Genomic DNA, 21487 nt, shown 5'->3' with positions numbered 1-21487 from the left:
GCTAGGAGACTTGAAAGATGAATCCCAAATGGCATCATTTGAGTCCAAGAGTGAAACGCTCCCCAAGGGAAGAGCTGCTGTTACCTCAGTTAGCTAATAAATTCACTTTTTGTTTAAGCACTTAGAGATGCCACTTATAGGATAGTAACAAGTAAGAGAAATTTTTTAAATGATCAAAAAATAATAAACTCTTAGTATGATATGTTTATTAGATATCAGAATTTTGAAGATCTGTGTTATTTGATAGAAAATTGCTAATATATGAGGAGGGAGGAGGAAGAATCTGGATCCATAGGAATCTGGAATCCATAGACCGGAATGGAATGCAGAATGACCAGGCATGCTGAAAAGAAAGGGGAGGTGGGCTGTGATAGGAGGGGCATTTCAAAAGGGAAGTGAGTGGATGTGGAAGACATGTTTTTATGTACTTGACCACTATGGTTGGGGTTAGGAGTGATTTAGCAAAATGGGAGATCCACAGTTTTATGTAGGACTGAAGCTAAAATACTCCAGCAAAACTATATCTCCACTCATGTTACCTCTGTCGTGAGCCAGAGTCTGATATGTTAATATATATTTCATATTTTTGACTTATTAACAAATACCTCTACCACTTATCAGAACTTTCTGATCACTTTCTGATCCAAGATCAGAAATTTCCAACCACCACACTGAGCTACTCATAGCCTTTCTCTCTTAGGATGAATCGGCGGGTCCTGAAGTGGCTGAACCCTTGAACAAGTCATTGTCAACCATGAAAAGCCATGAACAGTAACAGTGTGAATCATGACAGTCATGTGTGTTTTGTTGGAGTCGTTTTACCTCCCTTAGACTGGTTCCTCATCTGAAAAAGGGAATAGAATATAGAGATCGCATACTATAGAGATTCATAGTGGAAAATTACACCCAATATAAAATAATACATGAAAACTGTCTATGTAGCGCCATAGACTAGGAGGTACTAAATAAATTATAGCTGCTGTATTTTATATAAACAAATTTTACATTTGTTTGCCAATCACATTTGCATTTGTCTGTAAATGCACATATTTAAGACTGAAATTATTTTCCCCAAACAGAATGTATATATGAAAGTATCTATAAAAAGAAAAGACTTGATTTTTCAGAATGCTTTATTGTTGGCATTGTTGAAATCCTGGAGTTAGAGAAGAAAAATGCATGGAATCATATCTAATTATTCCATCCTTTTAATCAGGTAATTTATTTATTACAAAGGAATTATTCACACTGGAATTAGTGGATGACACAGAATAAAATTGGATTTGAACAATAATATGAGGCTATAGTGTTTTTTATGAGTAAATAATATGCATAAATAAAAGATTAATAATCTACTTAAATTATTACTTTTTTTATAGTCTATGTCCTAATTTCAAATATATATATATTTTAAAGAGAATATATATATTAATCATATATATATAAATCATATATATATATATATATTAATCATGCTACTTAACAGTGCAATCATTAAAGGTCAACGTACTTTTGTAAAAGCTGAAAGGTTCTAATAGACTTGCAAAAAGTATTAGCCTCAACAGAAAGCTAGCATTCAGGAGTCAGTGGAAAGCCTAAAAAATTGTAAAAGCAAAAAAAGAAAAAAGTGCCTATGGATAAAATATTCAGCAAGATAATAAGGTAATATGACATTGGTGAACTGTAAAAAGTGCATTTCAGAGTGCATACAGAAGAGAAGAACAAAAAATATTTCAGTGGGCTTAAGATTTGTGACTTTATTCTGGGATGAATACAGTAAAAATCAATGAAGAAAAAAATTGCACAAAGATATAAAAGAGATACTATGTTTTTCTGATAACAGAAATAGAGACTAAATATAAAATTGCTGCTTCTTGATGCCTCCTCTTCCTCTATACTCCAAACCCACCGCACAGCCCATCTTCTCCCTTCTCTTTTATAAAGCTCTTTCTGAAAATGAAATAAAACATGCAAACAGAAAAAGGCACAGAGAACTTCACAATTATTTTTGACGCCTATATAAATGGACTCGCATGGTATGTATTGCCTCCCTCTTTTTTTTTTTTTTTTTTTTTTTTTTTTTTTTTAATTCTAAGTAGGCTCCACGCCCAGCATGGAACTCTTTCTGGATTTCTTTTACAAAATATTATGGTCATGAGATTTTTTTCCCTTACTGTTACATTTAGTGGTAGTTTTCATTGCTGTACATGTATGTACCACACAAGTTTTGCTATTAAAATAATACTGTTCTAAACAGCCTGGAACAACTTTTTCTACTCTCTCTCTCTCTCTTTTTTTTTTTTTTTTTTTTAATATAACTAGGAGTGGAATTTCTGGGTAGAAGTTTTGTGGATCTGGAACACCTGGGTGGCTTAGTCGGTTAAGTGTCTGCCTTCAACTCGGGTCATGATCTCAGTGTTCTGGGATGCAGTCTTGTATCTTGCTCCTTGCTCAGCAGGGAGCCTGCTTCTCCCTCTACCTGCCACTCCCCCTGCTTGTGCTCTCTTTCTCTCTCTTTGACAAATAAATAAATAAAGTATTAAAAAAAAAGTAGTTTTGTGGATCTTTATCTTTAGATTTCCAAACTGGTTGTCCCAGTTTACCCCATTATATGCACTGCTTGATTGTTCCCATGGGTCCATAACCCCATCAGTATTTAGGATTACCACGTTTGTTTGTTTCTTTTAATTTTAGCCATTTTTATACGTAATGACATCTCATTAGGTTCTTTTTTTTTGTCAAAGTATAATGTACATGCAATAAAATACAGATAGTAAGTGTTCAGTTTGATAGGTTTTGACAAATCTATCACCCCAAAGTTATTCTCTTGCGTTTTCTATTCAATTCTACACTCCCCCCTAACTATTGCTGTCCTAATTTCTATCACGATCTTCCTCTTCTTGGACTTCAAATAAATGAAATCCTATGGCATATAATTATTTATGCATGGTTTCTTTTGTTCAAAATTGTGTGTTTTTTTAAAGATTTATTTTTAATTATTTATTTACTTGTTTATTTACTCATTTATTTATTTAGAAGGAGAGAGAGAGAGCACAAACGGGGTGGGGTGCAGAGGGAAAGGGAGAGACAGAATCTCAAGCGGACTCCCTGCTGAGTGCAGAGCTCGATGTCGGGCTCGAACTCATGACCCTGAGATCATGACCTGAGCCGAAATCAAGATTCAGGTGCTTAACCAACTAAGCCACCCAGGTGTCCCCCAAACTTTGTGTTCAACATGGTGTTTATAAGATTCATCATGACACGGCATGTATCAGTACTGTTCATTTCCTTTTTATGGTCAAGAAGTCTTCCACTGTATGAGTATCCCACAAGTTGTTTATTCCATTCTCCCACTGATGAGCGTCTGAGTTGTCTCAAATCAGGGGATACTTGGATGATGCTGTGAAAAACATTTTTATAAATCTTTTTGTGGACATACGCTTTTATTTATCTTCTGTAAATACTCAAAAATGGAATTTCTGGGTTGTTGGATAAAATGTATGTTTAACTTTATAAGAAACTGCAAAATAGTGATTCGAAGGATTTGTACACTTTTACATTCTCACCAGTATTTATAAAAGTTACAGTTGCTCCACAACCTTGCCAACAATTATCATTGTCACTCTTAACTGTTTCCCATTCTAGTGGGTGTAAAATTGTATATAACGGTGCTTTTCTTAATTTGTTTTATTCTATGACAGTGGATATACCGTTGTGGTTTTCATTAGTATTTCTTTGATGATTAGTATAGAGCTTTTTTTTTTACATATTTGTGCTTATTGGTCATTCTTTTTTAAAAACATTTATTATTTATTTAATAGATTACCACCTTTGTCTCCCTCCCTCCCTACAATTGGGATTTCATCTTATTTCCATGCTGAGTAATGAAACAATGACAAAACTAATCAGAATAAGGTACTTCAAAAAGGGAAGCTAACACAGCTTATTTTCTTTTTTTTTCCTTAAGATTTTATTTATTTATTTGACAGAGAAAGAGCCAGCCAGAGAGAGAGGGAACACAAACAGGGGGAGTAGTAAAGGAAGAAGCAGGCTCCCAGCAGAGCAGGGAGCCTGATGTGGGGCTCAATCCCAGGACCCTGGGATCATGCCCTGGGCCGAAGGCAGACGCTTTAATGACTGAGTCACCCAGGCACCCCTCCGCTCATTTTATTTTAACAAGCAAAATATAAATATATGCATTCTAGAATGCACAATGGTTTAGTTACTAAAAACGTCAAATGGGATCTTGAAGGATGTAGCCAAATCCAGGGTGCGGTAGAGATGAGCTGAGATGCCGTGCAACTGTTGAAGTGCTCTTGGCGTTGCATCTCTTGGCCACTAGCTGAATCCTGACATGGGGGAAGATTTTAGCTAATGCCATGTGGAGATGCAGTAAGTGCTAAGTTGACTTAGGGGCTATGCACAGGCAACAAAAGGCAGAAAAATACTAAACACTGCTGACAGTATCCACCCCAGGGAGTACTTTACTTTTCAGGAGCTCTAAACTGGCATCATTCCCAGGGCTCACAATGCTGACATTCTCCTCTGTGTTCCATTTGGTACAGCAAGTGACAGTGTCTCCACCACCTATGATGGTGATGCAGCCCCTGGAAGTGGCTTTCACCACCTCATCAATAAGGGCTTTGGTTCCTTGGGCAAAAGCTTCCCAACCAAATATGCCCACAGGTCCATTCCACATAATCTGCTTAGTCCAAGCAACTGTCTTAGGTACCTCTTGCTCCTCTCAGGACCAGAGTGCAAGCCCACAGAGCTTGCAGGTATGCCAGAGGGCACAGCGGCTTGGCCAGTCTTGGCATTCTCATCAAACTTGTCAGCAGTGACAAAATCAACAGGTAAGATAATCTTCACACCATTCTTCTTTGACAATCTTGGCTCTGTCTTCATCAAGCAGAGAAGTGCCAATCTCCATGTTGTTGAGCAGCTTAAGGAAAGTAAAAGCCACTCCACCACCAAAAATGATCTTATTGACTTTGTCCAGCATATTATCGATCAGCTGAATCTTGTCTGCAAATTTAGCTCTGCCCAGGATGGCCAGGAAGGGTTGTTTTGAGCTCTCCAAGGCCTTGGCAAAGTAGTTCAGTTCCTTCATCAAGAAATCTCCAGCAGACTGACTCCCACCATGGAGCTGTGCGCTTGGTGAGTTGTGCCCAAAGCATCACTGCCATGGACATCCTCTAGCTTGGAAAGTGAAGCTTGGAAGGCTTCTATTTTGGCTGGCTCAGATTTAACCTTCTTCTCAGAAGTATCTTTTTCCTTTTCTTCTTCCTCCACATGAAAGCAAATGTTCTCCAGCAGGATGATGGACCCAGCAGCTGGGTCAGCACAAGCTTTCTCCAGTTCCAAGCCCACACAGTCCTTCAAGAATGAACATCCTTGCTCAGCAGAGATTTGAGTTCTACAGCAACTGGCTCCAAAGAGATCTTGTCAGCCATGGGGACACCATCAGGCCAGCCCAGATGGCTTATAAGAACAACTGACTTGGCTCCATTGTCCAAGCAGATTTGATACTTGGGTGGCAGCCTTGATTCTCTGGTTGTTTGTTATCTGGTTGTTCTCATAGGACTGTTGAAGTCCACTCTCATGATGACCTGCTTCCCCTTCATGTCCAGTTTGTCAAGAGGCAGCTTGTTAGAAACCAATATCTTGGCAATACAGCAGCGGTGAGGCTGAGATCTTAAACAACAGCATTACTGGCCATTCTTATATCTCCTTTGGCAAAGTATCTTTTCAAAAAAGTTTTGCCCTTTTTATTGGGTTATTTGTCTTTATAAGATTAATTTGTGGAGTACATTCTATATTCTAGATAAAAGCCCTTTGTCAGGTTTACGCATTTTATAAATATTTTGTTTAGTCTGTGGCTTGCTTATTTATTTTCTTAATGATTTCTTTTGATAGAAGTTTTCTTTTTAATACTGATGAAGTGCAAATTATCAATTTTTATAATGACTGGTGCTTTTTTGTTTTGTTCAATAAATCTTTGCCTACTTGAGGTGACAAAGACAATTTCTTATGTTTTCCTCTAGAAGATTTAGGGAGGTAGATTTTATATTTAAGATTTTGATACATCTTGAAGTAATTTAACTTTGGTATATGGAGTGACATATCAAATTGATCCAGCACTATATGTTTAGAAAGACTACATTTCTTCTGAATGGATTTAATTTAGCACATTGGCTGAAAATAAGTTGACTCTCTAGATGATTTACATCTGTACCTATATCTAAAGCTAGACTCTGTATTTGGTTCTACTGATATATTTGTTATTCCTTATACCAATGCTAGTCTTAACTAATGTGGCTTTATAATGGTTCTTAAAAGAAGGAATGTATATTTTTTCCATTTTGTTCATTGTAAAAATCCCCTAGTAATTCCATTTTAATTTTAGAACAGTTCACAAATTTCCTCGAAAAATCCTTCTGGGATTTTGATTGGAATTAAACTGAACCTGTAGACTTCTGATTGCTTTTAAGATTTACTATTTAACTTTTGTTTTCAATAATGTATGACATACCACAGTATATTTTTCTTTGTGTCTATACTGCCTGGATTTTACAGAACTTCTTCAATCTTGGCCTTGAATTCACTAATCAGATTTTTAAAATTCTCAGTCACAATCTTCACAACTATTGTTTTTGCCTAAGTAACTCTCTTCCAATTCTAAGACTTCAGTTATATATTTGTTAGATGTTTATACTATATTATAATTGTTATGTTCTCAGGTTCTCCATATTTCTGGAGCTCCTTGCTTCAGTTTGGACATTTTCTTTTTACCTATCTTCTAACTCACTTATTCTTTCTTCAGTAACATCTAATCTAATGATTAAACTCAACCACTCAGTTTAATAAGATCTCAGCTACTGAAATCTTAACTTCAATTATTTTAAGTTCTAGAATTTCCAATTTTCAAATTTTCCTGTTCTCTGCTAAAATTTTCCACCTTGTCACTTAATTTCTGATTATGTTAATTAATCTAAAAGTTATGTCCTATAACTTTAATATGTGTCTATTCTCTTGATAAATCTCAGTTGCCTGCTTTTTCTTTTGTGTGTTGGCCAATTCTTAACTTTTTGTGCCTGATTACTTTGTATTGCTCAACAACATTATATATCATTAAGTACCAAATTTATATCAATCAAAGCTTTAGCTAATGCCATCTTTTTCCAGAGAGGAATTATTTCTTTTATTGTTTAGCAGCTGGGTGCATCATCATAATCCAGTCAGAAATTGAGGTGATTTTAAACTCGGCATCAGTTACGAGAACTGGTCTAGTTCCCATGCGTGTAAAATATAACAACTTTAGATATCAACTGAAACCTTAAGTATTTATAAGAACCCTTAATTCCAGATTTTTCCCAGTTACATGAGAGTGTCAATGTTTTGTTCAGTGTGTTACTCTCTCACTAATGCTTTAGCACTTATCATTATCTTTAATGGAAAAAGTAGCACCAGACACTGAAATAATCATCCTTGGTGTTCCTCATTTTCTGGTTCTTGGTTCTTTCAGTTCTGCATTGGTAGTTTTTTTCCATTGGTAGTTTTTTTGTGTGTCTTAGAATAGATATTTAAAAACATATTTTCCTAGCTTATTTAGTTGTTCTCAGCAAAAAGGCTGTTCTTAAGTGTCCTAGTTAGTCATTGCTAGAAAAAGAATTTCTTTATCATCTCTCTTTAAAAGTAGACTTTTTACAAGTTACTGAACCAGCTTTAAAAATATATATTAAAATACCATTCTTTCTGATAAATTTAGAAGAGGCAAGGTTTTCCATATTTAGATTCAGTTAATTTACATCTGGAATCTTTAGTTGGGATATGTCAATTTCTAATTGGTAATTAGGGACATTGCTTGATGATAAGGAACACATGACTCATAAGTGTAACTTACTGAGAATAAAAGAGGATGTTATGATTAAATGATGCTTGTGTTTACCCCCGAAATGTATATGCACAAAATATACCCAAACCAGCATAGCAAAGGCCAAAAAAACTGAACTGAAATTTAAACCCCTACCCATAAAAGACGTGACAGATCTTAGAGTTTGAACACACCTGAACTGATTCTCTCCTAAGACAAAACCATCCACATCCCCAAGAGGACTATAATAGCAAACAGAATCTATATGACATAACATTAACAGTGACCAGCATAAAATCCAGAATTAATTGACATAGAAAGACCTAAGAAATGTGACTGATTTTCTCTCTTACTTTCTCCCTTCCTTCTTTCCTTTCAAAGAAAAAGTGTGTGTGTATTCAAGTGAACATGTGTTGGGGAGGGGCAGAGGGAAAGAATCTTAAGCAGGTTTCATGCCCAGGGTAGAGTCTGATGCAGGGCTTGATTTCACAACCTTAAGATCATGTCCTGAGCCAAAATAAAGAGTTTTGACTCAGGACAACTGAGCTATCCAGGCATCCCAAAATGTGACCCATTTTTAAGAAAAAAGACAACAGATACAAAGCCTGAGATGACCCAGAATTTGGGATTATCATGACAAGGACTTAATAGTAACAACTGTAACTACTAGTATGTGTTATAACTTTTATAACAAATATATATGGAATATATACAGAGAAAATATCAGCACAGAAATAAAAATATAAAAAGTAACTAAATGAAGTTTTAAAACTGAAAAATACAATATCCTAAATAAAAGGTTCACTGGATGGGCTCAATAACAGAATATATGTAACAGACAAAGCTATTTGCAAACTCAAAGACGGATTAATAAAAATTATTCAAATTCAAGAAAACAGAAAAAAAATTGATTCAAAAATTAAACAAGACTTAGGCACAAACGAAACAAAAGTAAAATATCTAAAGTAAGTGGTGTTAGATTTCCAGGAGAAAATAAAGAGATTAGGGCACAAATGGATTTAAAACAACATTTGAAAATATCCCAAGTTTGATGGGAAACATAAATTATAGAATCTAGAAGCTCAGTAAATTCCAAGTAGGATAAATTCTAAGAAAATCATGCATAGATACATAATAAACAAACTGAAAAATTCGAAGATATTTCAAACAAAACTAAACACACTACATGGAGAGGGATAACAAATTGAATACTATGGATTTTTCATCAACATTTACCAAGAAGAGTCAGTATAACAACATTGGTAAAGTACTGACATGAAAAACAAAACTGGAATAACTTTCAACCCAAACTATATATCCAACGAAAACATCCTTCAAGAATAAAACATAAATAAGAGAATCAAGGAATCAATCTCAAATCAAGGAACAATGAAGACAATTTATTTTCAGCTAATCTAACCTACAAGAAAAAAATTAAGAAAGTTCTTCAGGATGAAGGAAAATGATACTGGAGGGAAAACTGAATCTTTAGGAATGAATGCAGAGATTGGGAAAATGATAACAAAATGCATTAAAAATTCCAACTGATTTTGATAGCTAGATGCAAAAATCGAAGCCTTAAATTAGATATTTGCCCCTGATTATTGAGATGGGTCAAATATGTTTTGTCACCCAGATGTTTCCTCTTAGAACAAAAATACTCATTCCTCCAGTTGCCAGGACTTGTTGGCTACTAAAGGCTCACAGGTGAAACCTGTTCAGGAAATGCCCTCATTCAAGCAGAGCTGCCTCATTCACTTTGTGCCTCTTTCCCATGGACCACTCACATTCAATGATTGGTCTATATTGGGGTGTAAAAGCCCATCTGCCTTTTCTCAGTTTGGACAACCCCGAAAGGTCATTGCACTTCCTCAACTCTTCACAAAATCGTGGATAGCCTTTGTTCTAAGCACATCACAGTAAAAACTTTTCTCTCTATATGATCTTATTTCATCACTCCCTTGTAGATGTGGTTCCAAAGGGCCCTCCCCAACAAACTTCGTCCATGCAAATCCGTTTCCAGTCTGTTTCCTGGGTAACCCGACCTAAAAGAGTTTAACATATACAGAACCCTGGTAAAGCTGAATCCTTTGAAAAAACTGTGAAAGATGAGGGGGCGAGGAAAGAACAAACATCACAGTAATTTTCACTTGAAGATAATTATTTAGATTGTTTTTCTCAGTATGATTGGCTAAATAAAACACATTCATGGAACCCCGTTGAAAGGGAAATGAGAGTGTTGAGACTTGCTTTCTATCTAAATTCCATCAACTCTAAGATCTTGTATGGGTTCAATCTACCACCGGTCTGCAATGCCAAAGATAAAATAAATAGAATAAGATTAGAAAATGAAAAAAATGAGAAAATGCTCTCATAAGCCATAAAGTGTGGAGAGAAATAGATGCTGAGTTATAAGGAGCCACAGCTATTCACTGGCATTCAGAACGAACAGACCAGATCTTCCTTTAGAGGCAATGACAAATTTATGCTGAAAAAAAAAATCTCAAATTCTTTCCTTAGGTCAAGCACATTAAAAAAAAATCACACAAACACTCTCAATCACTCTAAAACGTTGAGGATGAAAGGTGTTCTGGCTGAGCTTTTTGCTTATCCTATTTCTACTGTTTGAAAAAAAATTCCAGTCATTTTTTAAATATTTTATTTATTTGAGAGAGAGTGCAAAACCTGAGGCGGGAGGCCAAGGGACAAGCAAACTCCCCACTGAGCAGGGAGCCCGACATGGGGCTGGATTCCAGGACCCTGAGATCATGAACCAAGCTGAAGGCAGACCCTTAACCGACTGAGTCACCCAGGCACCCCAATTCCAGTCATTCTTAATAATCCCTTTCATTATTGAGCTAGGGTGAGAGTACACTATTGTATATAGCATCTCATCTATATTTTTGTTATTACCCACACAGTATTTATTATAGAATTATAGAAAAATACAATGGTGCCCAGGTGGCTCAGTTGGTTAAGTGTCCAACTCTTGATTTCAGCTCAGATCATGATCTCAGGGTGGTGGGATGGAGCCCCGGGTCAGGCTCCAAGTTGGGAGTGGAGTCTGCTTAAGATTCTTTCTCCCTCTGTCCCTCCCCACCTATCCCCATCTCTTTCTCTAAAAAAACACACAAATAAAAAAAAAACCCAAGAAACAAAAACAGAGAAGCAGAAATTGGATAACAGATTATAGGTAATCCTAAATACCAAGACAGACATTGCCAGAGTCATGCTTCATGTTGCCTTCCTAGTGGTCTTTCCTCCCAAAGAACATACTATTTTTCCTCCAAGAACCTCCAAGCCCTCCCTCCCCAAATGCAGTACAAGTACAGATATGACTTACCCTATCCTTCACTTTAAAAAAGTAAGGTGCTTGTCTCAGGCCTAAATAATCAAATCTCAAAACAATTGGTTCAGGGATATTATATGCATCAAGATAAGACAATGAATGCTGGGGTATTGGAGGCAGCAATTAAGGAAGATTTTTAAAAAAATTTTTTCTAGCTGGGAATGGTAAACTGGTAGGAAATGTTTTTACATATGGCCATCTTGATCACCATATGGTGGTCCTTCCTGAAACTAAAGCTAACACAAACAAAAGCAAAATAAAGCTAAAACCTTAGAGTTCACAACATCTAAGCCTTTGAATTCAGTTGTACCTAAATCTCTTTTGAACTTTTCTGTTTGTAAGTTAATACAGTCCCTTTATTCTTAAGCATACTTGAATTTTGTTTGGGTTACTTACAACTGAAAGAGCTTCAATAATATATAACTGTTCATACGGTTGATTATTTTCTCCTGGCTATATTTAAATAGATGTACACAATTTAATAGATAATAGGAAGACAACAAAATTGGAAAATGTTTCATTTTCTAAATATAAAACTATTCAGTATAGCAGGCAAGGTAAATATTATTAATCATAGTTTACAGACAAACCAGGGAGCAAGGGACAAAGTCAAATTTTGAACTGGAACCCATGTCTTGTTAACATTTGGCATTTTTTTTTAGAGAGATTTTATTTATTTATTTGAGAGAGAGAGAGCAAGAAAGAGAGCATGAGCAGGGGGAGGGGCGGAGGGAGAAGCAGACTCCCTGCTGAGCAGCGAGCCCAATGCAGGGCTCCATCCCAGGACCCTGGGATCATGACCTGAGCAGAAGGCAGCTGCTTAACCAACTGAGCCACCCAGGTGCCCCCAACATTTGGCATTTTACCTATATCTATATCTATATTTATATCTATATCTATATATATGGTGTGACATTGTCTTTCAACTCTCTCATCATCTTAATAATTTATTTCCTGGATATTAATAAAAATTAATTACAAGGTGAGAATAAAAGTGAAGGAAGAAATTATGAGTTTATAAAGACTTTATCAATCCTCAAAATTAGAAATGTAGAAAAATAATGATATTGAAAAGAGAACCAGGACCTCCGAGTGTGTGGATAAAGGTTTGAAAGCATCCATTCCTTCATTTAACATATGTGTGTCTCACGCCTTCTTGGTGCAAGGGCTTGTGTCAGAACACTGGGGACTCACTGTGATCAGGCCCTAACTGGCCCCTGCCCTCATGGAAAGAGACAGAACACATCCACGTGTGCACACAAGTGATATGAAAATTCCAACTCTGGCATGTACATTGTAGGGGAGATATTTTGGTGCTGAGTTCATAACAAGATGATTTGATGTAATGAGGAAAACTAAGGAATGCCTGTGAGGGTAATGATGCTTAAACTAAGTCCTGAGGATTAAATGGCTTTAAAGGGAGGGAAAAATGGCCCAAATTGAGGACAGCATATGCAAAGATCCTGGGAAGGTGAGAGGGTGTATGAAGAATACATTAGACCATGAGATGCTCTGCAGGTCTCACCTAGTTAGAAAAAATGGTACTATGGCTAAAGGTATGGGTGGCTTTGTTTTGTTTTGTTTTGTTTCCCCCAGAACTGAGATTTATAAGACTAGGTGTTATTTGTTTAAAATGGACTTATTTCATTCTCTCCCAACACATAAGCAGACAAAGATTTTTCCACACAAATTAGCTTTCTATTGTTTAAAAAAAATGGAGGAAGAGATTGTTGCAGAAGAATATAAATGAATTAACATTCTTTTCCTTTGCAATGTGTAGCCTAACTTTCTCTTGCTTCAATTTAAGTTATTTTATGGTAATACTTTTTCTGTGATAATCTTTCTTAGAATTATAAAATTTAGACTGGGAAGAGGTCTTAAAAATATTCTAGAATAATCCTTCACTTTTAAGGATGGAGAAATTATTCCCTCTCCCCCAGTGTGATTTGTACAAGGGCACCCAGGGAAAAGAGCACAAGTGATTAGTTATTTCTCAAAAAGCAATTTTTGCCAAACTAAAACCTGATTTCTATATCCAACCATTATCTTGTCAATCTTTTAATCCTTTCATTGACTCTCCACTTTTCCTGTATCTGTTAAGCTATAGAGCTCAAAGTGTGTCACATAGTACCTAATGACAGCGTATTGAATAAAACAGCAGGTTAGATTCCTGCAGAGTTTTTCACATTATATCCCTAAAATATTGGTGCCTGAATGTTGAGTGTGTTTGATATCACTAACCAAATAGCCTATAATTTTTATACAGATATGTAACATACTCTGTCATAATACAACTATAATTAATTTTGTATATTAAGAGGTATGGGTTTTTCAAATAATCTATTTTTTAATAGGAAAAACAGTCCTGTTCTTTTCAGAAGAGATCATAGATAAGGTAACAACAAAGAAATGATATTTGCAGCTACAGAATGCAAACCATCTGTTATTAAAGTAATTATTGAAATATTACTTTGACATAAGTTAAATATTTCAAATTAAACTACCTAATAATTAATAGATTTATTGAGAGCCTCAGAATTCACATTGGTTGTAAATTTATTTAGCCATTTTCTTATTTTTTAAAAAAGATTTATTTTAGAGAGTGGGGGGCAGGGGCAGAGGGAGAGAGTCCCAAGCAGACTCCATACTGAGTGTAGAGCCAGAGGTGGGGCTTGACCACATAACCCTAAGATCACTACCTGAGTGGAAACCAAGAGTTGGGTGCTCAACCGACTGTGCCAACCAGGTGTCCCTTCTCTTGCTCTTAAATCCTTTTCAAAATCAGTTTTAAGGTTTAAATCCGCCTTGATTTTTATCTATCATCTTTATTTTATTTTTTGATAATGGAATGGATTAAAAATTCTGAGCAATTACAAATGGAACCATCCTCCATCTATCATGAAACAATATGTCCAGAAAAATACTGCTTTTGAATAAAGTGTTACATAAAAGATAAAGCAACATAAAAAGCAAGCAATTGCTTCTTCATTATTGTACAAATAATACATTTATATTAGTTATATCAATTAATATGTTTAATGAAATATAGGCATAAAATAAAAATTAAAGATGTATAAAAAATATAATGAAAAGCAATCATCATCCCAGTTCTACTATTTATATCATTATTTTTATTTTTATTCTTTCATAACCTTAAACAATATTTTTACAGCTCATATTCTTGTGCGATTACAGCCAGTCATTAGGATGGTTCTGTCAAGGTAAGCCCTTCTATTTCATCTTCTCCCACTACTTTTCACCTTCTACATTTTCTCAAGTACCTGCATATTTTTAAGATTAAAACTAACATTACATTCTATATTCATAACCTTTAACTGAACTTTTGTATAGATTTATTAATAAAGTTGAAAACCAACAAGCTGTATCAACATTATTATGAATGTCTTAAGTTCATTTAAGGATTCGCCAGATAGAAAACTTTTTACTTTACTGGCCCAATATTATGATCTCCAAGTATCTCTAAGGGCAATATTCCTAGGTAAACAGAATTGCTTTTCTTATACTCCTTTACTTCAAACCATTGCTTGTATAAGTTTGCTTCATATTTACCTGGATTATGATTTTCCTTCACAAAATTTGCTTTTGCCTGGCCACTATAATTGCCTTTTCTTTTCTTCTTGACCAAAAAACAAAACAGCTCCAATTTATCTCTCTCTCTCTCTCTCTCTCTCTCACACACACACACACACACACAGATCATATATTATATAGGTCTTTTCCTGCAAATACATAAATTCCAAAAATTCCAAAGTGCTATAATCTGCTCCAATTTAAGGTGAGAGTCACCTGGTCAAACACCATTAACCTAGAACTCAGCTCTCCTAGATTACATCCCTATATTCTGGATCTCATGAGCGTGGTTCCATTGGTTTTCTTCCTCGTTTTCCTAGTATATTTCAAGAAAATCCTATGATATAGAAATGGTAAATATTAAGAGTCTTGAATATTTTAAATGTTCCCAACTGACTCATATTTTGGGTGTGTATAGAATTCTAGATTCGACATAATTTTTTTTTCTAAGAAATTTAAAGGCATTGCTTCACTAACTTTTATCATTCCATGTTTTGATGCTTGTCTACTTTTCTTTACTTTGTACATGTCCTATCTTGTCCTTTGGTAATTTTAACTTAATAGTTTTAGGATCTTCTTATCATTAATGATACCGCATGTGACTTGGTGTAGCTCTTTCCACACTCATCAATGAACACTTTCATTTTAAAGACATAATTCCTTTCCTCTCTGGAAGATTTTCTTGTACAATTTCTTTGATGATTTTCTCTTCTCTATTTTCTTAATTCTCCCTCTAGAGCCGTAATTCAGATGATGAATGTCCTACAAAATTTCTCTGTTACCTCCCAGATAAGCTACCTACACTCAAATCCTTGTCTCAAGTTCTGGTTCTGGAGGAAACTAAATCAATACACCATGTAACATAAAAACAGACTTTAAATTCAATGTTAAAGTCTATTAAAATAATCAATAAAAGTTAGTCTTTTGGGCAAGTGAGAATGAAGTAATATATCTGTATGTTGAAGTAATGATTTCATTTCAGTTTTCACCTATAACTGTACAGTTTCTTTCACTTTTCTTTGAAAGATTATCAGAAATTAAAGGAAGAAGATTAAAACAACTATACTACGTTTTTAAATTAAAAAAAAATAAAAAATCAGCTTATATTTTTCACAAATTTGTTAAGAAGTTCTGTGTTCTGAGTTAAGGTAAAGGACTGCAAGTGTAACACAATTACCATTCTCTAAGGCACACACAAAAAATGAGCTACCACCCTCTCAAAACAAAAAACAAAACAAAACAAAAAAAACCCACCAAAACCAAACCAAAACAAAAATACAAAGTAAAAGAGGATAACCTAACAGAATAAGCTTGAACAACTTGTAAACAAGGAAATTAAAAAAAACAACAACACAGAAGAGTCTTTAACAGATAACATTGGGTGATAGGAGATAAACCACTTGATTCCTAACACCGTTCTCATGCTTTAGCCCCTTTACTAATGAGTTAACAAAACTTCATGACTAATCACTGTAAATGCTTTCCAATATCGGAATGAAGCAACTGAGTAGACATCCATTTTTATCTCTTCTTTTTGCATTGAGGAATAATGGGATCTAAAGGTGAACATAAGGAAGATAACAAAGGCTGTAACTCAAACAATTAAAGGCTCCAGGACTACATATCAGATGAGAAAAGATTCCAAAGTCCAAGGGTAGTCCCTCCATGAGAAAAATATTCAATTACAGAAATGGAAATCAGCTTCAGGACTTCAACCAAAACCTCTACTGAGTTCTCCCAACTCCCCTCACCTTCACACCCCTTATCCCACCACTCCTTCTCAAACAGCAGGAGCATGGTTAAGGTACACAATCCCCAACCCTCATCTCTAGCTTGGAGGGGAACACAAACTAGATACTAGAGGAAAGGAGTCGAGATCCATTCACTCTGACTAAGAGCAAAAGAATTTACAAGCAGAATATCCTAAGCATAACCAGGATGAAAGAAACATGGCAATAATGCAAATATACTTCAAAGGAGAGAAAGCATGAAGGAAAGAAAGAAAAAAGAAGGGAGAGATGGAAGAGGGGATGGAGAAATAAAGAAGTAGGACATAACAGGAAAGCAAGTAATCAGATTCAGAAAAAATTAAAATCTCAAAGAATAGAATGAAATTCATCACAAAAGAGGATAAATAAGTAAGAACATGAATTTAAACAGCATATAAGAACAATAAAATAAATGACAGTATGAGATGAAAATCATATTGCAGACCCCCCAAACAAACATTGAAGGGCAAATGCTGTCATCATTACAGAGCTAAACAATCAATTAAAAAATAAGAAGAAGCCAAATAGAAGTCACACTAAGAACTGAAATATTGATATAAAAGGAACACTTAGGGAAAGCAAAGTGAATACAAATGAAAAAGTCTAAGGGTTTACATTCTCATGACACTATTTGATAGGACACTTAAGAAGCCAGCAAAGGAGATGGAATTATGTAAGAATTCTTTTTTTTTTCAATGATGAAAAACTACTAATAATAATCTGTCATGTTTCAGAGAAAGTTGATGCAGATACTTCACTCTTAGAAATAGCTTAGTTAGTATCCCAAAGTTAAAAAAAAAAAAAAAGAATTCTTTAAGCACCCAGAAAGGAAAACAAACTAGCCTATAATGGAGAAATACCAGGCTGGCTGGCTATGGACACCTCTGTGGCAGGATTCGACGCCCAAAGATAAGAAAGCAACATCTGCAAATGTCTGAGTGAAAGCAAATATAAAACAAGAATATTATCTACCCTGTAAATGTCATTCAGTTATTTGAAACAAAAACAGAATCACACAGTTGTGGGTGGAAAGGAGACCTGTGAGAATACCTGTCTTTACTGTTCATGATAGGGAAATATGAGAGAAATAATAGAATCCAACTACTAATGCATTTTATAATCTTTTTTTCAACTTGAAGGACCATTTATGAAATATTTCTTGCAATGAAAAAAATATTTATTTGAAGTTCATTTATTTACTCAATTTTCAGGTTTTTATCTGCTATTAAATTTAAAATTACTACTCCTAAATTAAAAGTAGCAGTAATTATGTGACCTCTTTATGTCTACGTTCTCTTTATCTCTCTAATATATGTAATATGAAATGATAGTCACCTGATGTTCATAGCGGTGGGTAGGGTTTACAGTGTATTTTGTCACTGTTTTTATTTTCATCTTGCTGTTACTGTGTTATTGTTTAATTATTTAATAGTTTACACTGTGCACATATAATTTCAAAAAAATCAATAGAGTAATAAGTTGAGAGGGAGAGAGGAGCAAAAAAGGATGAGGAGAACAAACAAGGTAAAGAAGGAAAGCAAATAGGCTAAGATCTCCACAGCAAGGGAAAATACGGATCAGTGTTATTCTGTTACATGTATTTTTCTGAACTGTGTAAATATACAGAAGTATTTTTTATATGAAATCAAAACTTCGGAAACTCTACTTTCAACAGCTAATTATTCCTACAGTTAAGCTTCTAAGAAGTTCAAGAAATAGACAAATATTTCCAAAATACAGTGACAGGAGTCACTTAGCTAACCTGAAGTCACTTAGCTAACCTAGTGACAGGAGTCACTAAGCTAACCTGAAGCTAGAAAGGGGTTAGGAGAAAGAAAAGGAGTGAAAGGTGTTTTCTCCCCACTTTTTCATCACAAAATGTATTAAGGACTGATTATATATCTATGAACAGCAATTTCCAATGTCAGAGAGATGTCAGTCTTCTCGTCTGCCCAGACTTATTCCAGTTTGCCCTCACATCAGCTATGACATGGAATGAAGTCCTCTTACTGGTTTCCTTAAGAAATCTGAACATATTAATTTCTTTTCGTAAATCTTAGAGCCTTTGCTAAGATTTTAGGATTACTGGGTGTGTTCACATTACACTGCAACGTATTTCATTTGAAAAGTATCTTTTTAACTTTTCCGTTCCCCAAAGTTCCTTCTTTCTATGCTTTTGGCAGTGATTTTNTTTTAGGATTACTGGGTGTGTTCACATTACACTGCAACGTATTTCATTTGAAAAGTATCTTTTTAACTTTTCTGTTCCCCAAAGTTCCTTCTTTCTATGCTTTTGGCAGTGATTTTTTTTCTTTTTTTTTTAATGTTTTTTTATTATATTATGTTAGTCACCATACAGTACATCCCTGGTTTTTGATGTAAAGTTCAATGATTCAGTAATTGCGTATAACACCCAGTGCACCATGCAATAGTGCCCTCCTTACTACCCATCACCAGCCTATCCCATTCCCCGACCCCCTTCCCCTCTGAAGCCCTCACTTTGTTTCTCAGAGTCCATAGTCTCTCATGCTTCATTCCCCCTTCTGATTACCCTCCCTTTCTTTATCCCTTTCTTCCCCTACCAATCTTCCTAGTTCTCATGTTCCATAGATGAGAGAAATCATATGAGAGCACATGGAGGGAGGGGTGGGAGAGAGGGAGCGAGAGAGAATCTCATGTAGGCTCCATACCCAACACAGAGGCCAACCCAGGGCTCCATCTCAGGACCCTGAGATCATGACCTGAGCCAAAATCAAGAGTCAAATGCTTAATGGATTGAGCCACCCAAGCTCCCTGGCAGTGAATTCTTTTTTGAAATCCTTTTGCCACAAGGCAGTTCTAGGTACTCTTACATAAGCTTCTATTTTAGGATATTCCTCAGATAATTAAAATGTCTCTCCTCTTTATAAAGCCTGGATCTTCAAACATGGCGCAGGTCCTACCACCATGTTTCCATGCCCAAGCCTGTCACTACAAGGAGCCACCAGTTAATTATTAATTTATTACAGTAGTCTTATGCACTTGGACACTTTTAATATACAGTGGGACAATTGTATTCATTCATTTTGATTTCTTCTTGTGGTAGACAAATTCTAAGTTGGTTCCCAAGACTCCTGCCCCTTGTTGTACACACTCTGAGTAATCAATCTCCTTCCCTTGGTGAGACTGGTGACTACCATGAGATAGTCATTCCCTTGATTAGGTTACACCATATGACAAGTTAATGAATGTGATAATCCGCCCATGATTATGCTGTGTTACATAAGACTCACCATTGGCAACTAATGAAAGCTCCTCCTGCTGGTTTTGAAGAAGTAAACTGCTACATTGTGAGAACACCACATGGTTAGGTTTTGAGGGCTGCCTCTAAGAACTGAATATGAACCCCAACCAACAGTCACCAAGACCATAGATCCTATAAACTCAAGGAAATTCTGCAAAAAAAAAAAAAACAAAAAACAAAAAAAACTGGAGTGATCTTGAAAGAGGACCCTAAATCTCAGATTTTATTGTAGCCCCAGCCAACATCTGAATTTCAGCTTGCTGATAAGCTGAGCCCAGGACCCAGGTAAAACATACACTGACCCTTGACTCAAAGTGAGATAATAAATGTGTGCTCTTTTAAGTTAATAAATTTTGATAATTAAAAAAACAACAGAAAACTAGGATATTTGGTAAGTGAGCAAAAATAAGTAGACAATAAAAATCAGAATATAAGAAAAAAACTCATGGACAAGTATATGTAGGAAAAAGTAGACAAATTTCTACTACTAGTAGTAAAAATATAGAATATTTACACAAGTACTATCAACCACTTTGAATGAATTAACTTTTATAAAACACTACAGTCATCAAGGGCAGAATACATTTTTCAGCAAAATTTGGACCATAAAAAATGTCTCAGTTAATTTAAAATAAATTTAAGAAGGTCAAGTTTAAAACCAAAGGGAATTTTAAAACAAAATAATAAAAATAGAAAAAAGTTAATGAAATAAATAACAAATAATAGATAAATAAAGGTAGAAGTTAAATCTTTGGAAAAACTGATAAAATTGATGAACTCCTACTATGCTAATAAATTCAGAAACTCAGATAAAATAAATTCCTTGAAAAATAAAAATTAAAGAAACTGCAAATATCTTCTCCCATTCCATAAGCTGCCTTTTAGTTTTGTTGGCTGTTGCCCTTGCTGGGCAGAAGCTTTTTATTTTGATGAAGTCTCGATAGTTTATTTTTGCTTTTGTTTACCTTGCCTCAGGAGACCCATCTAGAAAGAAGTGAGTATGGCGGATATTAAAGAGGTTACTGCCTGTGTTCTTCTCTAGGATTTTTATGGTTTCAAGTCTCACATTTAGATATTTAACCCATTTTGAATGTATTTTTGTATATGGTGTAAGAAAGTGGTCCAGTTTCATTCTTCTGCATGTAGCTTTCCAGTTTTCCCAAGACCATTTGTTGAAGAGACTTTTTCCCATTGGATATTCCTTCCTGTTTAGGGTTCATTTCTGGGTTTTCTATTCTTTCTATTGATCAATGTGTCTATTTTTGTGCCAATGCCATACTGTTTTGATCGCTACAGCTTTGAAATATAGCTTGAAGTCTGGAATTGTGATGCCTCCAGTTTTGATTTTCTTTTTCAAGGTTGCTTTGGCTATTTGGGATCTTTTGTGGTTCCATATAAATTTTAGAATTGTTTATTCTAGCTCTGTGAAAAGATGCTGCTGGTATTTTGATAGAGATTGCATTGAATGCATATATTTCTTTGGGTAGTACAACATTTTAACAACATTTGTTCTTCCAATCCATGAGTATAGCATGTCTTTCCATTTCTTTGTGTCTTCTTCAATTTTTTCATCAGTGTTTTATATTCAGAATACAAGTCTTTCTCCTCTTTGCTTACATTTA

At 35.1% G+C, this 21487-nt stretch overlaps 1 pseudogene; it reads right to left on the bottom strand.

Moving 5' to 3' along the window:
- Nucleotides 1-4447: 4447 nt before the first annotated feature.
- The window catches only part of LOC100469882, a 36593-nt pseudogene continuing 19553 nt past the window's right edge, over nucleotides 4448-21487 (bottom strand).

This window comes from Ailuropoda melanoleuca, chromosome 4 (assembly GCF_002007445.2).
Source record: "Ailuropoda melanoleuca isolate Jingjing chromosome 4, ASM200744v2, whole genome shotgun sequence".
NCBI classification, from domain to species: Eukaryota; Metazoa; Chordata; class Mammalia; order Carnivora; family Ursidae; genus Ailuropoda; species Ailuropoda melanoleuca.
The sequence above is the reverse complement of the archived record's forward strand: the minus strand, read 5'-3'. Positions and strand labels throughout refer to the sequence as shown.